The sequence below is a fragment of the Schistocerca nitens genome, chromosome 1, assembly GCF_023898315.1.
Source record: "Schistocerca nitens isolate TAMUIC-IGC-003100 chromosome 1, iqSchNite1.1, whole genome shotgun sequence".
In the NCBI taxonomy this organism is placed as follows: domain Eukaryota; kingdom Metazoa; phylum Arthropoda; class Insecta; order Orthoptera; family Acrididae; genus Schistocerca; species Schistocerca nitens.
Window position 1 is genome coordinate 1,129,370,042 of NC_064614.1, and position 20,776 is coordinate 1,129,390,817.

The following is a 20,776-nucleotide window of genomic DNA, read 5'->3' on the forward strand; positions in this document are numbered from 1 at the left end:
AGTGATTTGTGTCATGCACTTGTGGCAGCAAACATCCCCTTTCGGAAACTAGAAGACCCTATTTTTAGAGGTTTTCTTGAGAAGTACTGCCATCAGTCTATTCCTGCAGAGTCAACTTTACGTAAGAATTATGTGGATTCAGCTTACAATGCTGCATTGCACAGAATCCGAGAAGATGTTGGAGAATCTTGTGTATGGATTTCTGTGGATGAAACTACTGACAGTCTTGACCGTTACATTGCAAACCTGATTATTGGCAAGTAAGATCCAGATGCTCCATGCAGGGCTCATTTGATTTACTCAAAACAGCTCACAAAAACTAACCAACACACAATGGTACTGTTTGTGAACAATGGGTTTGAGGTGCTATACCCAAACGGAGTGGATGAGAATAAGGGGCTTCTGGCCGTCACTGATGCTGCTGCATATATGATAGCAGCGTTTCAACTATTAAAAGTATTCCACCCACCGCCGGCCGCGGTGGTCTAGCGGTTCTAGGCGCTCAGTCTGGAACCGCGCGACCGCTACGGTCGCAGGTTCGAATCCTGCCTCGGGCATGGATGTGTGTGATGTCCTTAGGTTAGTTAGGTTTAAGTAGTTCTAAGTTCTAGGGGACTTATGACCACAGATGTTGAGTCCCATAGTGCTCAGAGAAATTTGAACCATTCCACCCATTGATGCTGCACGTAACTTGTGTAGTGCATGGGATCAACCGCATAGCTGAGCAAGTAAGGCTACAATTTCCTAAAGTAAATAAAGTAATATCTATGGTGAAGAAAATTTTTGTTAAAGCACCATCAAGAATACAGGCATTCAAAGAACAGCTTCCAGATGTCCCATTGCCGCCATAGCCTGTTGTCACCTGCTGGGGCACGTGGCTGATAGCAGCAGAATACTATACTACGCATCTCTCAGCTGTCCAGAGGGTGGTTGAAAATATACCGGAGGATGCTGCATCCGTAACTGCAGCAATGGAGTTACTCAAAGATTCTTCTTTAAAACGGGACTTATCTACACATTTATGGCAAGAATAATTTCACAATTAGAAGGCTCAGGGAGACCTACCTACGACAATATTTCTTTGCTTGAAGAAGTCAAAATGAAAATTAATGAAGCGCCAGGTGAAGTAGGGGAAAAAGTACGGGCAAAAATGCAAACGGTTTTGCAGAAGAACACTGGCCTGAAGGAGTTGTGTGCAGCTGCCGACATACACTCCTGGAAATTGAAATAAGAACACCGTGAATTCATTGTCCCAGGAAGGGGAAACTTTATTGACACATTCCTGGGGTCAGATACATCACATGATCACACTGACAGAACCACAGGCACATAGACACAGGCAACAGAGCATGCACAATGTCGGCACTAGTACAGTGTATATCCACCTTTCGCAGCAATGCAGGCTGCTATTCTCCCATGGAGACGATCGTAGAGATGCTGGATGTATTCCTGTGGAACGGCTTGCCATGCCATTTCCACCTGGCGCCTCAGTTGGACCAGCGTTCGTGCTGGACGTGCAGACCGCGTGAGACGACGCTTCATCCAGTCCCAAACATGCTCAATGGGGGACAGATCCGGAGATCTTGCTGGCCAGGGTAGTTGACTTACACCTTCTAGAGCACGTTGGGTGGCACGGGATACATGCGGACGTGCATTGTCCTGTTGGAACAGCAAGTTCCCTTGCCGGTCTAGGAATGGTAGAACGATGGGTTCGATGACGGTTTGGATGTACCGTGCACTATTCAGTGTCCCCTCGACGATCACCAGTGGTGTACGGCCAGTGTAGGAGATCGCTCCCCACACCATGATGCCGGATGTTGGCCCTGTGTGCCTCGGTCGTATGCAGTCCTGATTGTGGCGCTCACCTGCACGGCGCCAAACACGCATACGACCATCATTGGCACCAAGGCAGAAGCGACTCTCATCGCTGAAGACGACACGTCTCCATTCGTCCCTCCATTCACGCCTGTCGCGACACCACTGGAGGCGGGCTGCACGATGTTGGGGCGTGAGCGGAAGACGGCCTAACGGTGTGCGGGACCGTAGCCCAGCTTCATGGAGACGGTTGCGAATGGTCCTCGCCGATACCCCAGGAGCAACAGTGTCCCTAATTTGCTGGGAAGTGGCGGTGCGGTCCCCTACGGCACTGCGTAGGATCCTACGGTCTTGGCGTGCATCCGTGCGTCGCTGCGGTCCGGTCCCAGGTCGACGGGCACGTGCACCTTCCGCCGACCACTGGCGACAACATCGATGTACTGTGGAGACCTCACGCCCCACGTGTTGAGCAATTCGGCGGTACGTCCACCCGGCCTCCCGCATGCCCACTATACGCCCTCGCTCAAAGTCCGTCAACTGCACATACGGTTCACGTCCACGCTGTCGCGGCATGCTACCAGTGTTAAAGACTGCGATGGAGCTCCGTATGCCACGGCAAACTGGCTGACACTGACGGCGGCGGTGCACAAATGCTGCGCAGCTAGCGCCATTCGACGGCCAACACCGCGGTTCCTGGTGTGTCCGCTGTGCCGTGCGTGTGATCATTGCTTGTACAGCCCTCTCGCAGTGTCCGGAGCAAGTATGGTGGGTCTGACACACCGGTGTCAATGTGTTTTTTTTTTCCATTTCCAGGAGTGTATTTAGTGGAAAATCCAGCTCTCCTGACTGCAGCATTCCTGTCCAACACGTGCCAAAAATGAAGTACGCCCCTGTCACATCTGTTGATGTAGAACGTTCTTTTTCAGCGTATAAATTGATTCTGACAGACAAGCGCCACAGTTTTTCACTAGAAAACCTAGAAAAGATTTTGGTTATTTATTGTGAAGCCAACTATGGTCAGAATACGTGAAACTACGAATGTATTAATTAAACCATTGCCACATCTTTTTTACGGAGTTCTTTATCTTGCAGGAACTCAAAAATATTTGGATTTCTGTTCACCATTAATGTTGTAGATTGCTGTGCTCTGTAACTGTGTAAATATTCATTCTCCTTGTTTTAATGACTAATAAGTTGTTCATACTGTCAACACTGTGTATTTTAATTTATTTTTATTTTCTCTGCATCATTTTTATTAGAGCCTATTTTAGGTTTTATATAGCCTAAATGAACTACTGAAGGAGCCTATTTTAGGTGCCTAAAACACACTTTTTTACGACCTAAAAATCCGTGGTCTAGTCATCAGTCCCCTAGAACTTAGAACTACTTAAACCTAACTAACGTAAGGACAGCACACAACACCCAGTCATCACAAGTCAGAGAAAATCCCTGACCTCGCCGGGAATCGAACCCGGGTGCGGGAAGCGAGAACGCTACCGCACGACCACGAGCTGCGGACTGACCTGATAGAACGCTGGTCACTGCCTCATGTGTAAGCAGTGACTGCGATATGAAAAGACGAGCCAGCCGAATCCATCATCTCAAACTCAGGCTCTAGCTTCGCTCTCTTAATCGACTTCATAAGATCTCCCGAAGCTTTCATCCTGACATTAGTGGAGTTCTTTTGTTTCTGACCTCCTGCCAGCAGACTACAAAGTCTTACCGCCAGTTTTGAGTACAGTCACTTATTACTATTGACCCTAAAATAAACTGCGTTCGAATTTTTAACATGTTGCAGCCCATTTCCAAGGTAGCTTCCACGGCTAACCGACCGCTTTTCACGAAGTGGGGCCAGGGCCGGGGCTGTTCCTCAGCTAAGTAACGTAGCTTGACATGGTACTACGGTACTTTAGCTTTTTATGTTTCACCGTGCCTTATTCTGGCATGTATTGGTTTATTTTATGCTTCTGAAGAAGGCTAGATTAGTCTAGCTGAAACCTGGGTAAAGACCAGTAACATTTCGCAAAAAAGGCTCTGAGCACTATGGGACTTGACATCTGAGGTCATCAGTCCCCTAGACCTTAGAACTACTTAAACCTAACTAACCAAGGACATCACACACATCCATGCCCGAGGCAGGATTCGAATCTGCGAGCGTAGCAGCAGCGCGGTTCCAGACTGAAGCACGTAGAACCTCTCAACCACACCAGCCGGCGACATTTCGCAACTGAGGCCGATTTTTGACACATTAAACTGCGTTAAACACTAAGTGCACTATGTGATCAAAAATATCCGGACACCTGGCTGAAAATTACTTACAAGTTAGTGGCCCCCCTCCATCGGTAATGCTGGAATTCAGTATGGTGCCCCACCCTTACTTACCCTTGATGACAGCCTCCACTCTCGCAGGTATACGTTCAATAAGGTGCAGGACGTTTTCTTGCGGAATGGCAGCCCATTCTTCACGGAATGCTGCACTGAGGAGAGCAATCGATGTCGGTCGTTGAGGCCAGGCACGGCGTTCCAAAACATTCTAAAGGATTTAGGTCAGGACTCTGTGCAGACTAGTCCATTACATGGATGTTACTGTCATGTAACCACTCCGCCACAGGCCGTGCATTATGAACAGGTGCTCGAGATCGTGTTGAAAGATGCAATCGCCATCCCCGAATTGCTCTTCAGCAGTGGGAAGCAACAAGGTGCTTAAAACATCAATGTAGGCCTGTGCTGTAATAGTGCCTAGCAAAACAAGAGGTGCAAGCCCCCTCCATGAAAAACACGATCACACCATAACATCACCGCCTGCGAATTTTACTGTTGGTACTACACACGCTGGCAGATGACGTCCACCGGGTATTCGCCACACACAAACCCTGCCATCGGATCGCCACATTGTGTACCGCGATTCGTCACTCCACATAACGTTTTTCCACTTTTCAATCATCCGATGTTTACGGCTCCTTACACCAAGCGAGGCGTCATTTACCGGCGTGATATGTGGCTTATGAGCATCCGCTCCACCATGAAATCCAAGTTTTCTCACCTCCTGCATAACTGTCGTAGTTCTTGTGGTGGATCCTGATGCAGTTTGGAATTCCTGTGTGATGGTCTGGATAGATGTCTGCCTATTACACCTTACGATCCTCTTCAACTGTCAACGGTCTCTGTAAGTCAACAGACGAGGTCGGCCTGTACGCTTTTGTACTGTATGTGTCCATTTCACTGTCACATCGGAAACAGTGGACCTAGGGATGTTTAGGAGTATGGAAATCTCGCACACAGACGTATGACACAAGTGACACCCAATCACCTGATCACGTTCGAAGTCCGTGAGTTCCGCGGAGCACCCCATTCTTCTCTCTCACGATGTCTAATGACTACTAAGGTCGCTGATATGGAGTACCTGACAGTAGGTGGCAGAACAATGCACCTAAAATGAAAAACGTATCTTTTTGGGGTGTACGGATACTTTTGATAACATAGTGTATGCAGTCTTCCTCATTCGATTCTGAGGAAACTTTTCGATACGAAAACGTTATTTTTCCACATCTTATAGCCACACATTGCAGCTTTTTAATAAACTTGCACTCATTTCGTTATGGCCCTTCGTTATTATGATACTTCGAAGTAAACTACAACACCGCGCATATTTTGAAAGTTTTCAGTGAAAAATGTAGTCACTGACCAGCGTACGTCTGATGGGTTTTAGGACATAGGTTGCTGGATACGAAATATAGGTAACATATCGATATTGTTTTGAATTGTGGAAGAAGAATGATACCGCTTTCCGCTCTCGAAAATGTAGGTGAGATATAATATAGGTTGTTCGCGTCGAGGTTGGCATCTATTTCCGCCTGCTATGCGGATTGCGGAGCTGATTCGTATTCCTCGTTCTCGTATGCTGTCGACACAAAACGAAGTTGAAAATGACGTAATAACTTAATGAAATGAAAAGACAGCGGGAGCCATCAGCTCATGACACTGATTGTTTTTTCAGTGCGTGCTGCCTATTTCAGAAAACAATGTTAAATATATTATTTGTTCACAACGTTACCTACATTATTTTGTTCACAACGTTAGCTATATTACCGAATTTATTCGCTCGGTTATGTATAACCTGTTCACTTTACAACTGCTGTTTTAGCTTAGCGCGCCGTGAACTGTTACAATGTTCTGCTATTGGTTGTTTTGAATGATGTACGAGGAATTTATATGCACTCAGTCAAAAGTAACGCGATTTCTGACCTGTGCTTGATATAAGTGCAGCAAATACACTCCTGGAAATTGAAATAAGAACACCGTGAATTCATTGTCCCAGGAAGGGGAAACTTTATTGACACATTCCTGGGGTCAGATACATCACATGATCACACTGACAGAACCACAGGCACATAGACACAGGCAACAGAGCATGCACAATGTCGGCACTAGTACAGTGTATATCCACCTTTCGCAGCAATGCAGGCTGCTATTCTCCCATGGAGACGATCGTAGAGATGCTGGATGTAGTCCTGTGGAACGGCTTGCCATGCCATTTCCACCTGGCGCCTCAGTTGGACCAGCGTTCGTGCCGGACGTGCAGACCGCGTGAGACGACGCTTCATCCAGTCCCAAACATGCTCAATGGTGGACAGATCCGGAGATCTTGTTGGCCAGGGTAGTTGACTTACACCTTCTAGAGCACGTTGGGTGGCACGGGATACATGCGGACGTGCATTGTCCTGTTGGAACAGCAAGTTCCCTTGCCGGTCTAGGAATGGTAGAACCATGGGTTAGATGACGGTTTGGATGTACCGTGCACTATTCAGTGTCCCCTCGACGATCACCAGTGGTGTACGGCCAGTGTAGGAGATCGCTCCCCACACCATGATGCCGGGTGTTGGCCCTGTGTGCCTCGGTCGTATGCAGTCCTGATTGTGGCGCTCACCTGCACGGCGCCAAACACGCATACGACCATCATTGGCACCAAGGCAGAAGCGACTCTCATCGCTGAAGACGACACGTCTCCATTCGTCCCTCCATTCACGCCTGTCGCGACACCACTGGAAGCGGGCTGCACGATGTTGGGGCGTGAGCGGAAGACGGCCTAACGGTGTGCGGGACCGTAGCCCAGCTTCATGGAGACGGTTGCGAATGGTCCTCGCCGATACCCCAGGAGCAACAGTGTCCCTAATTTGCTGGGAAGTGGCGGTGCGGTCCCCTACGGCACTGCGAAGGATCCTACGGTCTTGGCGTGCATCCGTGCGTCGCTGCGGTCCGATCCCAGGTCGACGGGCACGTGCACCTTCCGCCGACCACTGGCGACAACATCGATGTACTGTGGAGACCTCACGCCCCAGGTGTTGAGCAATTCGGCGGTACGTCCACCCGGCCTCCCGCATGCCCACTATACGCCCTCGCTCAAAGTCCGTCAACTGCACATACGGTTCACGTCCACGCTGTCGCGGCATGCTACCAGTGTTAAAGACTGCGATGGAGCTCCGTATGCCACGGCAAACTGGCTGACATTGACGGCGGCGGTGCACAAATGCTGCGCAGCTAGCGCCATTCGACGGCCAACACCGCGGTTCCTGGTGTGTCCGCTGTGCCGTGCGTGTGATCATTGCTTGTACGGCCCTCTCGCAGTGTCCGGAGCAAGTATGGTGGGTCTGACACACCGGTGTCAATGTATTCTTTTTTCCATTTCCAGGAGTGTAGAACAAACATACATTCTATTAACAGATATCTACAGAAAACAGTGGAAATGAACAACAGGAAAATAAAACTAGTTTTATAGTCGAAGAACACAGCTGTTCATGTAGGAGACAATGGTACTTTCGCTTTTGATATATTCAACAGGAAAGCGTAGGAAATGAAAAAACCTTGTGTTACTATCTAATAACTGAAGTGAAAGTGTAATACAAGTGTCATTAATACATTCTTCTAGAGAGAGAAATAAAAAATTAAAATTAAACTGTTTTACGGACTAATCATTAAAAGTTGGGGTCCAGTTCACAGGATCACAGTTGTAGGTTTCTTTGCACCTTTTTCCTTTCCTAAAAAAGTGTGCAAGCCATGTTACAATGTCCTCTCTCTCAACCAGAAATATCCTACTTTTTCATTTTTTAAAAGACAGCGGACCTTTCGGTTTTTCTCCTCGATAGGCCAGAGCTACGTTGCTTACCAACACTTCTCCCTCTGAGTGTACTCTTTGATAACGTATATTTGCACGACCACTATACAGTTCAGCAGACGCTAAGAATACGCAAAGGTAGTAACTCACTGTGAGTATAAAAGTGACTGTACAACGCCGAGGTGCATGTGTCAGTCATGTACTGTCGAGTACTGTCGGATGCCTTTCGTCTTTCGTCTTGTATGTTCGTTAATAAAGTTTAGTTCTGTTTTCTGTTGACGGCAGTTGAAAAGTGAACAAGTTATAGTTAACTTGGAAACTAACAAACCTAAGCAAAAGTCGATAGAAAGACGAAATGAGGTAGTGACTAAACAAAGGAACATAGAGGAAACAGCAACGCGACTGGTGCTGCGCTAGACGCTGTAGATACTCAAGGGTTGGTGGAACGGACACGCGTTCTCCGGTCCTTCGCCACGGGAAAGTACCCGCTACTTAGTTCTGTGCTCTGTGGAAGCACCATGTTGATGCCACGGGTCGCAAAGCCAACGGTCGCAAGCCCCACGAGACCGGCTGGAGAGTGGGTGAGAGGGAGACATAGGGCTTTGTAGAACGTTCGACGTACCGGCGCCAATCGGGTCCAAAGACGCCCCGCAGCGCTTGAGAGCAGCGTCCGTCACCCAACCGCCTTTTCTTGCCCGCCTAAATAAGCTGGTAACTGCCGAAATACGAACTGCACAAATCTCAAGTCTGAACTCTGTACTCTTTACTATAAAAGGAGTAACTATATTCAGCACGAATAGGCAGACTGGGTCTATCTTCCCTCAAGTCATATGGGAACATATACTGCTCTTATCTATCCTGCAGTTGATGTATAAAAGTTCTAAACGATAAAGTAGCTTGAAGGGAGGTGCCCACTCCTGATTGGTTCACACACACACAGGTTGTGTGAGCCGGTCTAGAGACGACAGAGTTCGAAAAACCACACTGGTTGCTGGATACTTGTGAGTGTACTGATGTACTGCCTTGGTGAAATGTTGCGTGTCCATTGTTTAACTCGTTTGGCACAATGTCTCCCTATGTAGGATTTTTCTGTGGCATAGTAATTTGAACGTAAATGATTGATTTGAAGAGGTTTAAAGAATCAGCCAAGCAGTTTCAAATAAAAGTTTCTTAGAACCCTTGACATAGTTTCGACAATTTTAAAATTGTCTTCTTCAGAAGGTGTAATGGACTTCGTTACATCACACGCTGATAAAGGACATATGACATAACACCTTCTGAAGAAGACAAATTTAAAATCGTTGTAACGTAAGCTAAGGGTTCCAATAAACTTTTATTTGCAACTAGTTGGTCGATAAGGTCCATAATACCTTATGAAGCAGACAAATTTAAAATTGTAGTAACGTAGGCCAAAGGCTCCAGTAAGCATTTATTTGCAAACGGTTGGCTGATTCTTTTAAGCTCTACAAGTTTACTGTCGTACTGTTGCTGAACTTACAGCCAAGTTTAAGAGTTTATCGTAAATCAATAGCGTAGAACTTGCTTCATGACGGAAATTCATTGGAGTAGTTATTTTTACGTAAATTATTAACATAGCGTTTAATGTATGCTTCGTGAATGACTAGTGCAGGATTTTACTTGCGGTTCCCTAAAGCAATACAAAATGGGGCATGATTGTAGCAATAAAATCTAGAGTTATCTCGACTTCGGTTTACTTATTTCTGGGATGGGTTCCTGTGGTGGACTTGGTGTACTGATAACCATTCCTGATGTTGTGACTCTAGTATATGCAGAATGAGGAGTGTATACGTTCGTACAGGGCACAGAGGTGAAATGACGGGTTGGGAACAGCTGTGCTACGTCGTTATGAAGCAAATCTCGGCCCACTAGATGCCGCAGGTGACGGAATTGGTTCAAATGGCTCTGAGCACTATGGGACTTAACATCTGTGGTCATCAGTCCCCTAGAACTTAGAACTACTTAAACCTAACTAACCTAAGGACATCACACACATCCATGCCCGAGGCAGGATTCGAACCTGCGACCGTAGCAGTCGCGCGGTTCCGGACGGAGCGCCTAGAACCGCTAGACCACGTGACGCAATTCCGCACGCACTAGCACAGCTGGCTCACGGCCTTATACTCCCAGGAATACTGCCGACACCATTTCTTCCTCAACATCTCAACGCAATGGTCGTTTCTCTGAATCTTTCTGTGAGTAGTGAGTAGTGGGTCTCGTGGGTAAAAATAAAAGTCTGTTTATGCTGAGTTCATAGTACTGCAATGCACAGAAATAGTTTGTGTCCACGAATCAGCTTTCAGATTAAATTTTCGTAGCAGTGCGATGCGTAGTTTGTCTCGCACCCTTCACATTGCAGACAGCGATTCGCGTGACGTCACAGTAGATCCGAAGAACGGACGAAATGGAACGTTTCACTCATCGCAAGGAATAATACGTTATAAATTAGAGGATGTATACAAAAGTAAGGAACTGCCTGTCACACACTGTCGACAGGAGTCTAAGAGCGTAATATGCTGATGGCTTTCTATGTGTAAGTATTTTCGTGTCCTAACACCACTTCAACTGAACATCAATATTTATTCACAGAAATTTTGTTTGTTACGCGACCTATAGGGGTAGCAGGTACTCGCACATTTAATGTAATATGTTATTTTCCCTCTTCAGACTGAAATTCGTGATATTCGTTTTCAATGTGTCAAAGTTAAATTTATGGCATATTAACCTATTCTCTATTTTCTTCCGGGTTTAATTTACTTTCTTTGCAAGGTCTTTTCTTTTTTCCAATGATGATAACGCTGCTGTGCACAGCAAAGAGAATTAAATTTGAGGAGACTTGTATAAATTTGTTGGAGTGGTAGTTAGTGCCAAGCGACAAATTTCACTGAATCCTTGGTGCTGCGTGCGATCGCTTACGTTGTGCTCGTGCATCGATGTTATCTAGTTATTTGCAACTTGTAAATATGCTGTGTGCTTACTCAGAAATTCTGCTTTCATATTATTATCATATTATTATTGTGACACACAAACAGGAGACCTTGAAAATAAAAATGGACACCAAACAGAAATAAACTAAAAGTGAACCATAAATACATGCAACTGATGCAGACAATGTTACGCCTAAACTGCAGTTCGGACAACATCATGATGAGAAACACAGTTAAAATACACTCATGCTCATAAATTAAGGATAATTGCAGAATGTGGTTCCACATAACGTGGCACTACACAAAACTGGCGCTAATAGCATAGGCACATAGGGAACACACACGACACAGATCTGTAAGTGCACGGTAGTGGTGATAAGTTGAGAAAACCGTCCCGAAACTCATATGCTACAAAACGCCACTGTTTCCTGCGCATGTACCCCGACATCAATATGGAATATGATCACCAAGCACACATACACAGGCCGCACAACGGGTTGGCATACTCCGGATCAGGCGGTCGAACAGCTGCTGGGATATAGCCTCCCATTCTTGCACCAGTGCCTGTCGGAGCTCCTGAAGTGTTGTAGGGGTTTGAAGACGTGCAGCGATACGTGGACTGAGAGCATCCCAGATATGCTCGACGGGGTTAAGGTCTGGAAACCAGGCAGGCCACTCTATTCGCCTGATATCTGTTTCAATGTACTCCTCCACGATGACAGCTCAGTGGGACCGTGCGCTATCATCCATCAGGAGGAAGGTGGGACCCACTGCACCCCTGAAATCGGACATACTGGTGCAAAATGACGTCCCGATACACCTGACCTGTTACAGTTCCTGTGTCAAAGACATGCAGGGGTTTACGTGCACCAATCTTAATCCCACCCCACACCATCAAACCACGACCTCCATACAGGTCCCTTTCAGGGACATTAAGGGAGCCCGCATCTCGTGGTCGTGAGGTAGCGTTCTCGCTTCCCACGCCCGGGTTCGATTCCCGGCGGGGTCAGGGATTTTCTCTGCCTCGTGATGGCTGGGTGTTGTGTGATGTCCTTAGTTAGGTTTAAGTAGTTCTTAGTTCTCGGGGACTGATGACCATAGCTGTTAAGTCCCATAGTGCTCAGAGCCATTTTTGACATTAAGGGGTTGGTATCTGTTCATGGTTCACGCCGGATGAAAACCCGGCGAGAATCACTGTTCAGACTATATATACCTGGACTCGTCCGTGAACATAACCTGGGACCACTGTTCCAATGACCATGTACTGTGTTCTTGACACTAGGCTTTACGGGCTCTCCTGTGACCAGGGGTCAGTGGAATGCACCTTGCAGGTCTGTGGGCGAATAAACCATGTCTGTCAGCGGTAAGGTCCCGAGCAAGGCTACCTGCAGTACTCTGTGGCCCTGTGCGGGCACTATAGGTGAGATATCGGTCTTCTTGTGGTGTTTTACACTGTGGACGTCCCGTACTGTAGCGCCTGGACACGTTTCCTGTCTGCTGAAATTGTTGCCATAATCTAGAGATCACAGTCGCCCTAGTATTCTACCCATCATAACGTCATCAATGTGTTTTAAGCCATTTTCAACACACAGTCACCATTAGCACGTCTGGAAACTTCTGCACACTTACTCGCTGCACCCTACTCTCACATGCACCAACACACCTCTGCGTATGTGGACTGCTGCCATCGCCATTGTGCGACGACCGCAGGTCAAATGCACAGCATGGTCATACTCCGAGGTGATTTAAACCAGCAAACCGCCCAGCAGGGCGTGTTTCACCATGTATCAGCATTATCCTTGATTTATGGGCATGAGTATAGTTATCTTCAATTCCAAGCAACCAAACAGCGAATGACAAATATTTGCCTAAATTCGACAATTTCCATGCCAATGAGAAACATTCTGGCCATCGCTTGCTGTATTCCTACCACGCAGCCAGGTGAAGTGGGCACTCCCGCGATGTCTACCACAGCAGTCCCTCTCTGCAAGCGGACCGCCATCCCAACAACAACAAGCTGCACCTACACCGGCAGCCCGCCATAGAGACGCCAGTGTTTTCATTCCTAAAGATCTGAAGAATTGCTTACATATCAGGTTAAGAAAAATCGTTGTCTGTTCGCCGCTACAACCTCCTGTCTCTCGCCCTTACCAAATTTTAAAGCGCAACGAAAATACAGTCTAAGACAAAAGAAACGAGCCACCACGAAAGAATTATCCGAATGGGACGGAAATTAGAAAGTGTGCCGTAGATATACAGACAAACAAATGATTACAGTTTAAGAAAATTTAGACGATGTATTCAAGAGAAGGAGCTTCACATATTAAGCAAGCTAGTAACTTGTTGGTCCACCTCTGGCCCTTATTCAAGCAGGTCCCGGTTTGGCATTGATTGACAGAGTCGGTGGATTTCCTGCTGACGGGTATCATGCCAAATTCTGTCCAGCTGACGTCTTAGATCGTCAAAATACCTAGCTGATAGGAGGGCTTTGCCTGTAATGCTCCAAGCGTTCTCAGTTAGGGACAGATCCGGAGACCTTGTTGAAATGTAAGCCCAGGACGGCTTGCCATGAAGGACTGCAAAACGGGGCGTAGAATGTAGTCGACGTACCGCTATACTGTAAGAGTGCTGCGGATGATAACCAAAGGGGTTCTGCTATGAAATGAATTGGCGCCCCAGACAACACCTCCTGGTTGTCAGGCCGTATGCCGGGCAACAGTCAGGAATACATCAGTCTTCCGGTCACCCAGAACAATGAAAGACAAAGCTGCGACTAGTTGAAGATAATCTCGGCCTGAGAGTGCCGGGTATTTATAACATACCTTGCGGCTGTCGCAAAAGTTATATGACATGTCTGTACGGACTGTTCACAATCACTGCGTCGAGAATCAGCATCACCTTGAATGGTGAATCGGCGGGTGAATCGGAGGTGGCAAAACACAGCCTGTTAAATAAACACAAAAATTCGTTTAGATAAACAAGAATACTTGCTCAGCACTGGGGCTCTGTGAACAGTCCGAACAGGCCAGGGAAGGCCCAACGGTACCGACCGGCCGCCGTGTCATCCTCAGTCCACAGGTGTTCAAAAATGGTTCAAATGGTTCTGAGCACTATGAGACTTAACATCTATGGTCATCAGTCCCCTACAACTTAGAACTACTTATCCCTAACCTAAGGACATCACACAATACCCAGTCATCACGAGGCAGAGAAAATCCCTGCCCCGCCGGGAATCGAACCCGGGAACCCGGGAGTGGGAAGCGAGAACGCCACCGCACGACCACGAGCTGCGGACCCCACAGGTGTAGCGGGATGTGGATATGGAGGGACATGTGGTCAGCACACCGTTCTCTCGGCCTTATGTGAGTTTGCGAGATCGGAGCCGCTACTTCTCGCAAGGGCTGAGTGCACCCTGCTTGCCAACAGCGCTCGGCAGAGCGGATGGTCACCCATCCAAGTGCTAGCCCAGCCCAACAGCGCTTATACTTCGGTGATCTGACGGGAACCGGTGTTACCACTGCGGTAAGGCCGCTGGCAGATTATGCGAAAGCAACTTCAATATAGACACCACTTACGCACTTAGCAATGCATGGAAGCGTCCACTTGACAAAGAGAGACCAGAGAGGATGACTTCTCGCAGTTTACCGCTTGATACGAGGGATGGCGCTGCAAGCAAAGCTGGATCGAGAGTGCAGACGACACGTATGGAAATGTAGGGCACCACAGGACGCACCATATCCGTTTTTGTATCATGACGTAACCCTGCCAATCAGTCAGCATGGGTTTAGAAGACATCGTTCCTGCCAAACACAATTAGCTCTTTATTCACATGAAGTGTTGAGTGCTATTGGCAAGGGATTTCAGATCGATTCCTTATTTCTGGATTTCCGGAAGGCTTTCGACACGGTATCACATAAGCAGCTCATAGTGAAATTGCGTGCTTACGGAATATCGTCTCAGTTATGTGACTGGATTTGTGATTTCCTGTCAGAGAGGTCATAGTTCGTAGTAATTGACGGAAAGTCATCGAGTAAAACAGAAGTGATTTCTGGCGTTCCCCAAGGTAGTATTATAGGCCCTTTGCTGTTCCTTATCTATATAAACGATTTGGGAGACAATGTGACCAGTCGTCTTCGGTTGTCTGCACATGACGGTGTCGTTTATCGACTAATAAAGTCATCAGAATATCAAAACAAACTGCAAAACGATTTAGAAAAGATATCTGAATGATGCCAAATGTGGCAGTTGACCCTAAACAACGAAAAGTGTGAGGTCATCCACATGAGAGCTAAAGGGAACTTCGGTTACACGATAAATCAGTCTGCCGGCCGCGGTGGTCTAGCGGTTCTAGGCGCTCAGTCAGGAACCGCGCGACTGCTACGGTCGCAGGTTCGAATCCTGCCTCGGGCATGGATGTGTGTGATGTCCTTAGGTTAGTTAGGTTTAAGTAGTTCTAAGTTCTAGGGGACTTATGACCACAGATGTTGAGTCCCATAGTGCTCAGAGCCATTTGACCCATTTTTTTGATAAATCAGTCTAATCTAAAAGCCGTAAATTCAACTAAATACCTAGGTATGACAATTACGAACAACTTAAATTGGAAGGAACACACAGAAAATTTTGTGGGGAAGTCTAACGAAACTTTGATTTTATCCATACTGGATGAGAGGCCGTGGTTGTGAATGTCAATGTTAAAAAATATATCGGCTCAACCATTTGTTTATAGTGTAAAACACTAAGATTGTCGCGTTTCGGAAGTCAGGCTTCCATCATCAGAATAATAAAAAGTAAAAGAACCTGTTAAAACTCGCTAAAATGGAACATGCACCAGGCACAATAAAATTGATAATAAAATTAAAACTTCCTGGCAGATTAAATCTGTGTGCCCGACCGAGACTCGAACTCGGGACCTTTGCCTTTCGCGGGCAAGTGCTCTACCATCTGAGCTACCGAAGCACGACTCACCCCCGGTACTCACAGCTTTACTTCTGCCAGTATCTCGTCTCCTACCTTCCATCATATCAGCGCACACTCCGCTGCAGAGTGGAAATCTCATTCTGATAAAATTAAAACATCGTGGCTACTTCCCTTGTTGCAGCCGTATCTTCCAAGGTGCATCTCCACATAGTCGTCAAAATATAAAAAACTCTAAAATGGTGTCGCCTATGGTGTTCAACATCTAACCACATGGCTCTCTCCTCTATCGTCGTAAACCGCCCGTGCGTCTTCGTTGATACCACGCACCACGTAGCCAAACACAACCCTGAAACGCGAGTGAGCTCACGCGCAAGTAAACAAGGAAGTCATAGAGATGTCTATACAAACAGATAACGTATATATGTTCCAAGGACCTCATGAAATGATGGTATCCTGCCAATTGCAAAAATGTAGTTACTAAAAGAAACCAGTGAAATGTTTGAAAAAGTTATTTGTTTTACCTGTTAGCTGTTCATTCAGTGTCTTCTGATTATGCCGGCCGCGGTGGTCTAGCGGTTCTGGCGCTGCAGTCCGGAACCGCGGGACTGCTACGGTCGCAGGTTCGAATCCTGCCTCGGGCATGGGTGTGTGTGATGTCCTTAGGTTAGTTAGGTTTAAGTAGTTCTAAGTTCTAGGGGACTTATGACCTAAGATGTTGAGTCCCATAGTGCTCAGAGCCATTTTTCTTCTGATTATCCACGCCATGTATCGTAATTTCCAGCTGTTCTAGTAGATCCAGCTTTTAGCCTTTGTCCTGTCTACGTAAAATAACGAGATCCTGATCTGTTTCCAACATGGGGTGTCCCGTTCCCCAAAGACTGCGTTTTGTTGGCAGGACACTTGGAAAATGTAACAGACCTACTAAGGATACTGCCTACACTACGCTTGTCCGTCGTCTTTTAGAATACTGCTGCGCGGTATGGGATTCTTACCATATAGGACTGACATCGAAAAAGTTCAAAAAAAGGCAGGACGTTTTGTATTGTCACGAAATGCGGGAGAGAGTTTCAGAGAAATGATACAGGATTTGGGCTGGACATTATTAAAAGAAAGGCGTTTTTCGTTGCGACGGAATCTTCTCACAAAATTGCAGTCACCAACTGTCTCCTCCGAATGCGAAAAAATTTAGTGGACACCGACCTAAATAGGGAGGAACGATCACCACGATAAAATAAGGGAAATCAGAGCTCATAGGGAAATATATAGGTGTTCATTCTCTCCGCGCAAATGGTTCAAATGGCTCTGAGCACTATGGGACTTAACATCTGAAGTAATCAGTCCCCTAGAACTTAGAACTACTTAAACCTAACTAACCTAAGGACATCACACACATCCATGCCCGAGGCAGGATTCGAACCTGCGATCGTAGCAGTCGCGCGGTTCCGGACTGAACGCCTAGAACCGCGAGGCCACCACGACCGGCTTTCCGCGCACTATACGAGATTGGAATAATAGAGAATTGTGAAGGTGGTTCGATGAACCCTCTGTCAGGCACTTAAATGTGATTTGCAGAGTATCCATGTAGATGTAGATACTATCCTGTGGGTGTTAAAGGGGTAGCCTCATCAGTTCACGACCGCCAGTCTTAGTCCCTCATGACGATGATGGAGACAATCATCGAAAGCTTGAAATTTTTCCGAAACGCAAAAAGTAAACGCAGCACTTTTTATACAAGGACTCGGTCGCGAAAACCTTCGTAGCGTTACACGTATCATTTGGATACTAAGCAGTTATGCACAAAAGAGATAAGTTCATTTTTTCATACTCCTGGCAAATGCCAGATGTGGCGCTTACGACGTCGCACACAATTCATTTAGTCGACAAAATCCTGCTGGGGATCGGAAAGTTCTACTGGCAGTTTGGAAACGCCGAACTGATACCGTGGTACGTTACCTGTGTTGCACACAGCAACGATGAGCAAAGTGCAAAAAAAGTGGCTCTGAGCACTATGGGACTCAACATCTGAGGTCATCAGTCCCCTAGAACTTAGAACTACTTAAACCTAACTGAGCTAAGGACATCACACACATCCATGCCAGAGGCAGGATTCGAACCTGCGACCGTAGCGATCGCGCGGTTCCAGACTGAAGCGCCTAGAACCGCTGGGCCACTCCGGCCGGCTAGCAAAGTGCAACTGCGGACCTGGAAGACTGCGCAGATATTGCCAATTGCAGCGAGGATTTCTTAGAGGGCCCCTGCGGGGCAGTCGCGACGCCTCTAAGGGTTCGGCGCACTTGACAGTCTTCGCTCTGCAGCGCCGCGTCGGAATCTGCGCGTCGCGCTCCCCACACGGCTGCGAGCGGCGGGATGCGACTCCGGGCGTCCGAGCCAGTGTGATCCGGATCAGCACCTGCGTAACTGATAACACCGACATATGTTGCAGATCAGCAGTTCAAGGGCAACCTGCTGGTATAAACAACTTGCGACACGCTTGTTATTTTCACACACGGGAGCGGAATAGTCGGGTGCCATCACAAACACGTCTTCTCGGGGGAAAAAAGTTATTCGCTAGAAATCCAGGAAGTAAATTTCCACTGCGGATGCCCATTGCGCAGATTGATAGCAGGTTTCCGGAGGGACGGCTTCGCCCACTTGCTCTGAGTGCAGTGTGAGTGCCCGTCGATGAAAGTAATTACTGTGCATTCAGTGATCGTTTAGTGGGAAATGTGTTTTACAACATCTGGTCGACTGAGTTGTCAGAGCGGCTTTTTGTTTGTTGAACTATTCAGAAGTTGACACCTGCAGAAATTTTGTTATTGTCTTTCTGCTTTGTCTTGGAGTCATCTTTGTAAGGTGTCAGGCAAATCCAACACCTTCCATGAAAACCCTGACATGATAGCAAATCCGGCAGTATGTCACATAGCTCCGAATAAATCCTGGCATTAAATTAACCAAAGTAATACGATCGACGAGTGAGCAAATGGAATACAGCAGACTAACACAAGAACGCCTAAATGCATGTCATACCTTTTCACCGTGAAACAGACGCAGCTCCGAGGGGAGAAACGAGAACAGAAGCCGAGAGCAGAACTGTGTTAAGCTAGAAGGCCCTACGATAAGGGACGGACACCCACATCGCCGGCCGACCGCCAAGACCACCCCCCAGCCCATGTTAAAAGATAGAGCCCTCCAGAAGAACAGTATAGATCTTACAATAACACTAAAAGGGTCACACCAGCTGCAAGTTTTAGCGTGAGACTATACGCGTCTCTGTTACATTGCAAACGTTAAAAACATTGCCTCACCATGAAAAGTATAACGTTTCTCATTGGATAGACAGAATTTTTGTAGGCGGAGCTTAAGGTTAACATTGAGACCCTGATTGGTCAGTTGAAAACACAGCCAGATACCTTTTTCTTAAACCAACTTCGGTAAATTGTAATCAAGAGAAATTCGAGAGAGTTGCTTCCGAGACGGCGAGGTGTGTGGAGCTGCGCTGCCCGCCGCCCCCTGACGCAGCCTAACCAACGACAAAGTAATGAACGCATGCAATGCCGCATGAGAGTGCATAAGCCTTCACTCATAACTGCAGAAGTCTCATCTGTTACACCCCCTTTTTACGTAATACTAGTGTCGATCATCAATTAAACTTCGTGGTATTCATATTTGCTATTAGAAGTTAAAATCTGAAACGCGATGATTTTTCTGTTATATAATTATTGAGAAGCCACATCAGCCACTGTAATTTACGACAAGTTAAATAAGTAATTAAAGATAATTGAGGGTCACTGTAGACCATTTTGATAGTTTTCTCTTTTATGAAACTTAATTTAAACCTAGATTATAGATGTGATATGGCATAGGTCATCCTTTGATCCATTATAGAACTTGGAAACCCATTCTGGGAATATTCGTTCACATTTTTGTTGAACGCAGTTGGTTTTTATCATTCTGTATTAAAATATTTCCTTTTACCAATAGTGCAATTTATAATCAATGTTTTGCGAGTAGAATAAAAATTCCAAAGGTAAACTTAACTGCTTTTTCGACGTTATTTTACCAGCTAACTAAAAATGGGAAAGCCTTGAACCCCTTCCACTATAGTTAGTATTAAGATTCCTTTACAGGGAGTGCAGTGGAGCTGACGCTGAAATCATTGAGTATTTGATTATATCATCGCTAGTCTCACTGAACTCTTCTGAACTCAACATGTCATGTGTGGTCTGGCGTCTCCTTACCAGCAACAGGTCCCAGGTTCAAACTAGTCAATTCCCTAAAAAACACGCTCAGAGCGTCGTTGCGCGAAAGTGGTAGGGAGACACGATTTAGAACAAACACACACCACGCAGAATGTTAGATCTTGTTACAATATTCTACCACGTTACCTGTACCCTTAGATGGCGCACGACGAATTGAAAAGTGAGTTCCGCAATTGTATGTTCGAGACAGACACGGCTTGCATCAACATTTACCTCTCGATGATACATAGGCTGTAATCGTTCAGTGTTCACATAAAGCCTAGTTTACACGACGACATTGGGTTGCGCCACTCGTTGCATGGAATTAGCTGCATGCAAGTGGTTTCATATATGTCTGTAGATACGGCGACACCAGTAAACACTTCAGTTTCGTCGTTTTGTGGGTCCCTGAGTTGTGTCTGAAATGAAACTTTTGGCAGCTGCACGTAGCACGAGTTCTGATGGAGTTAAAGCTTGTTGCGTGGAATAGCTGCATAAGAAAAAAATGTAAAACGTGTTTCGATTCGTGACTGAATGAAGAAAAGACGTCAGCTCGGTTGCTCAGTATCCTTGCTGAAATAATTTATAACGGAAGATCCAAGAAGTTCTCTTAATTATCTTAGAATGTCACCAGAACTGTTCACGTTTCTTCTAAAGAGAGTTATTCGATAAGGAATAAATGTACTGCTATGCATGAAGCACTGTCGCCAGAACTGAAATTACGTATCATATTTCTTGCATTACAATTG

At 46.4% G+C, this 20,776-nt stretch overlaps 1 pseudogene; it reads right to left on the reverse strand.

Moving 5' to 3' along the window:
- Window positions 1-14,289: 14,289 nt before the first annotated feature.
- Window positions 14,290-14,408, reverse strand: LOC126212789 (5S ribosomal RNA; annotated as a pseudogene).
- Between the last annotated feature and the right edge of the window lie 6,368 nt (window positions 14,409-20,776).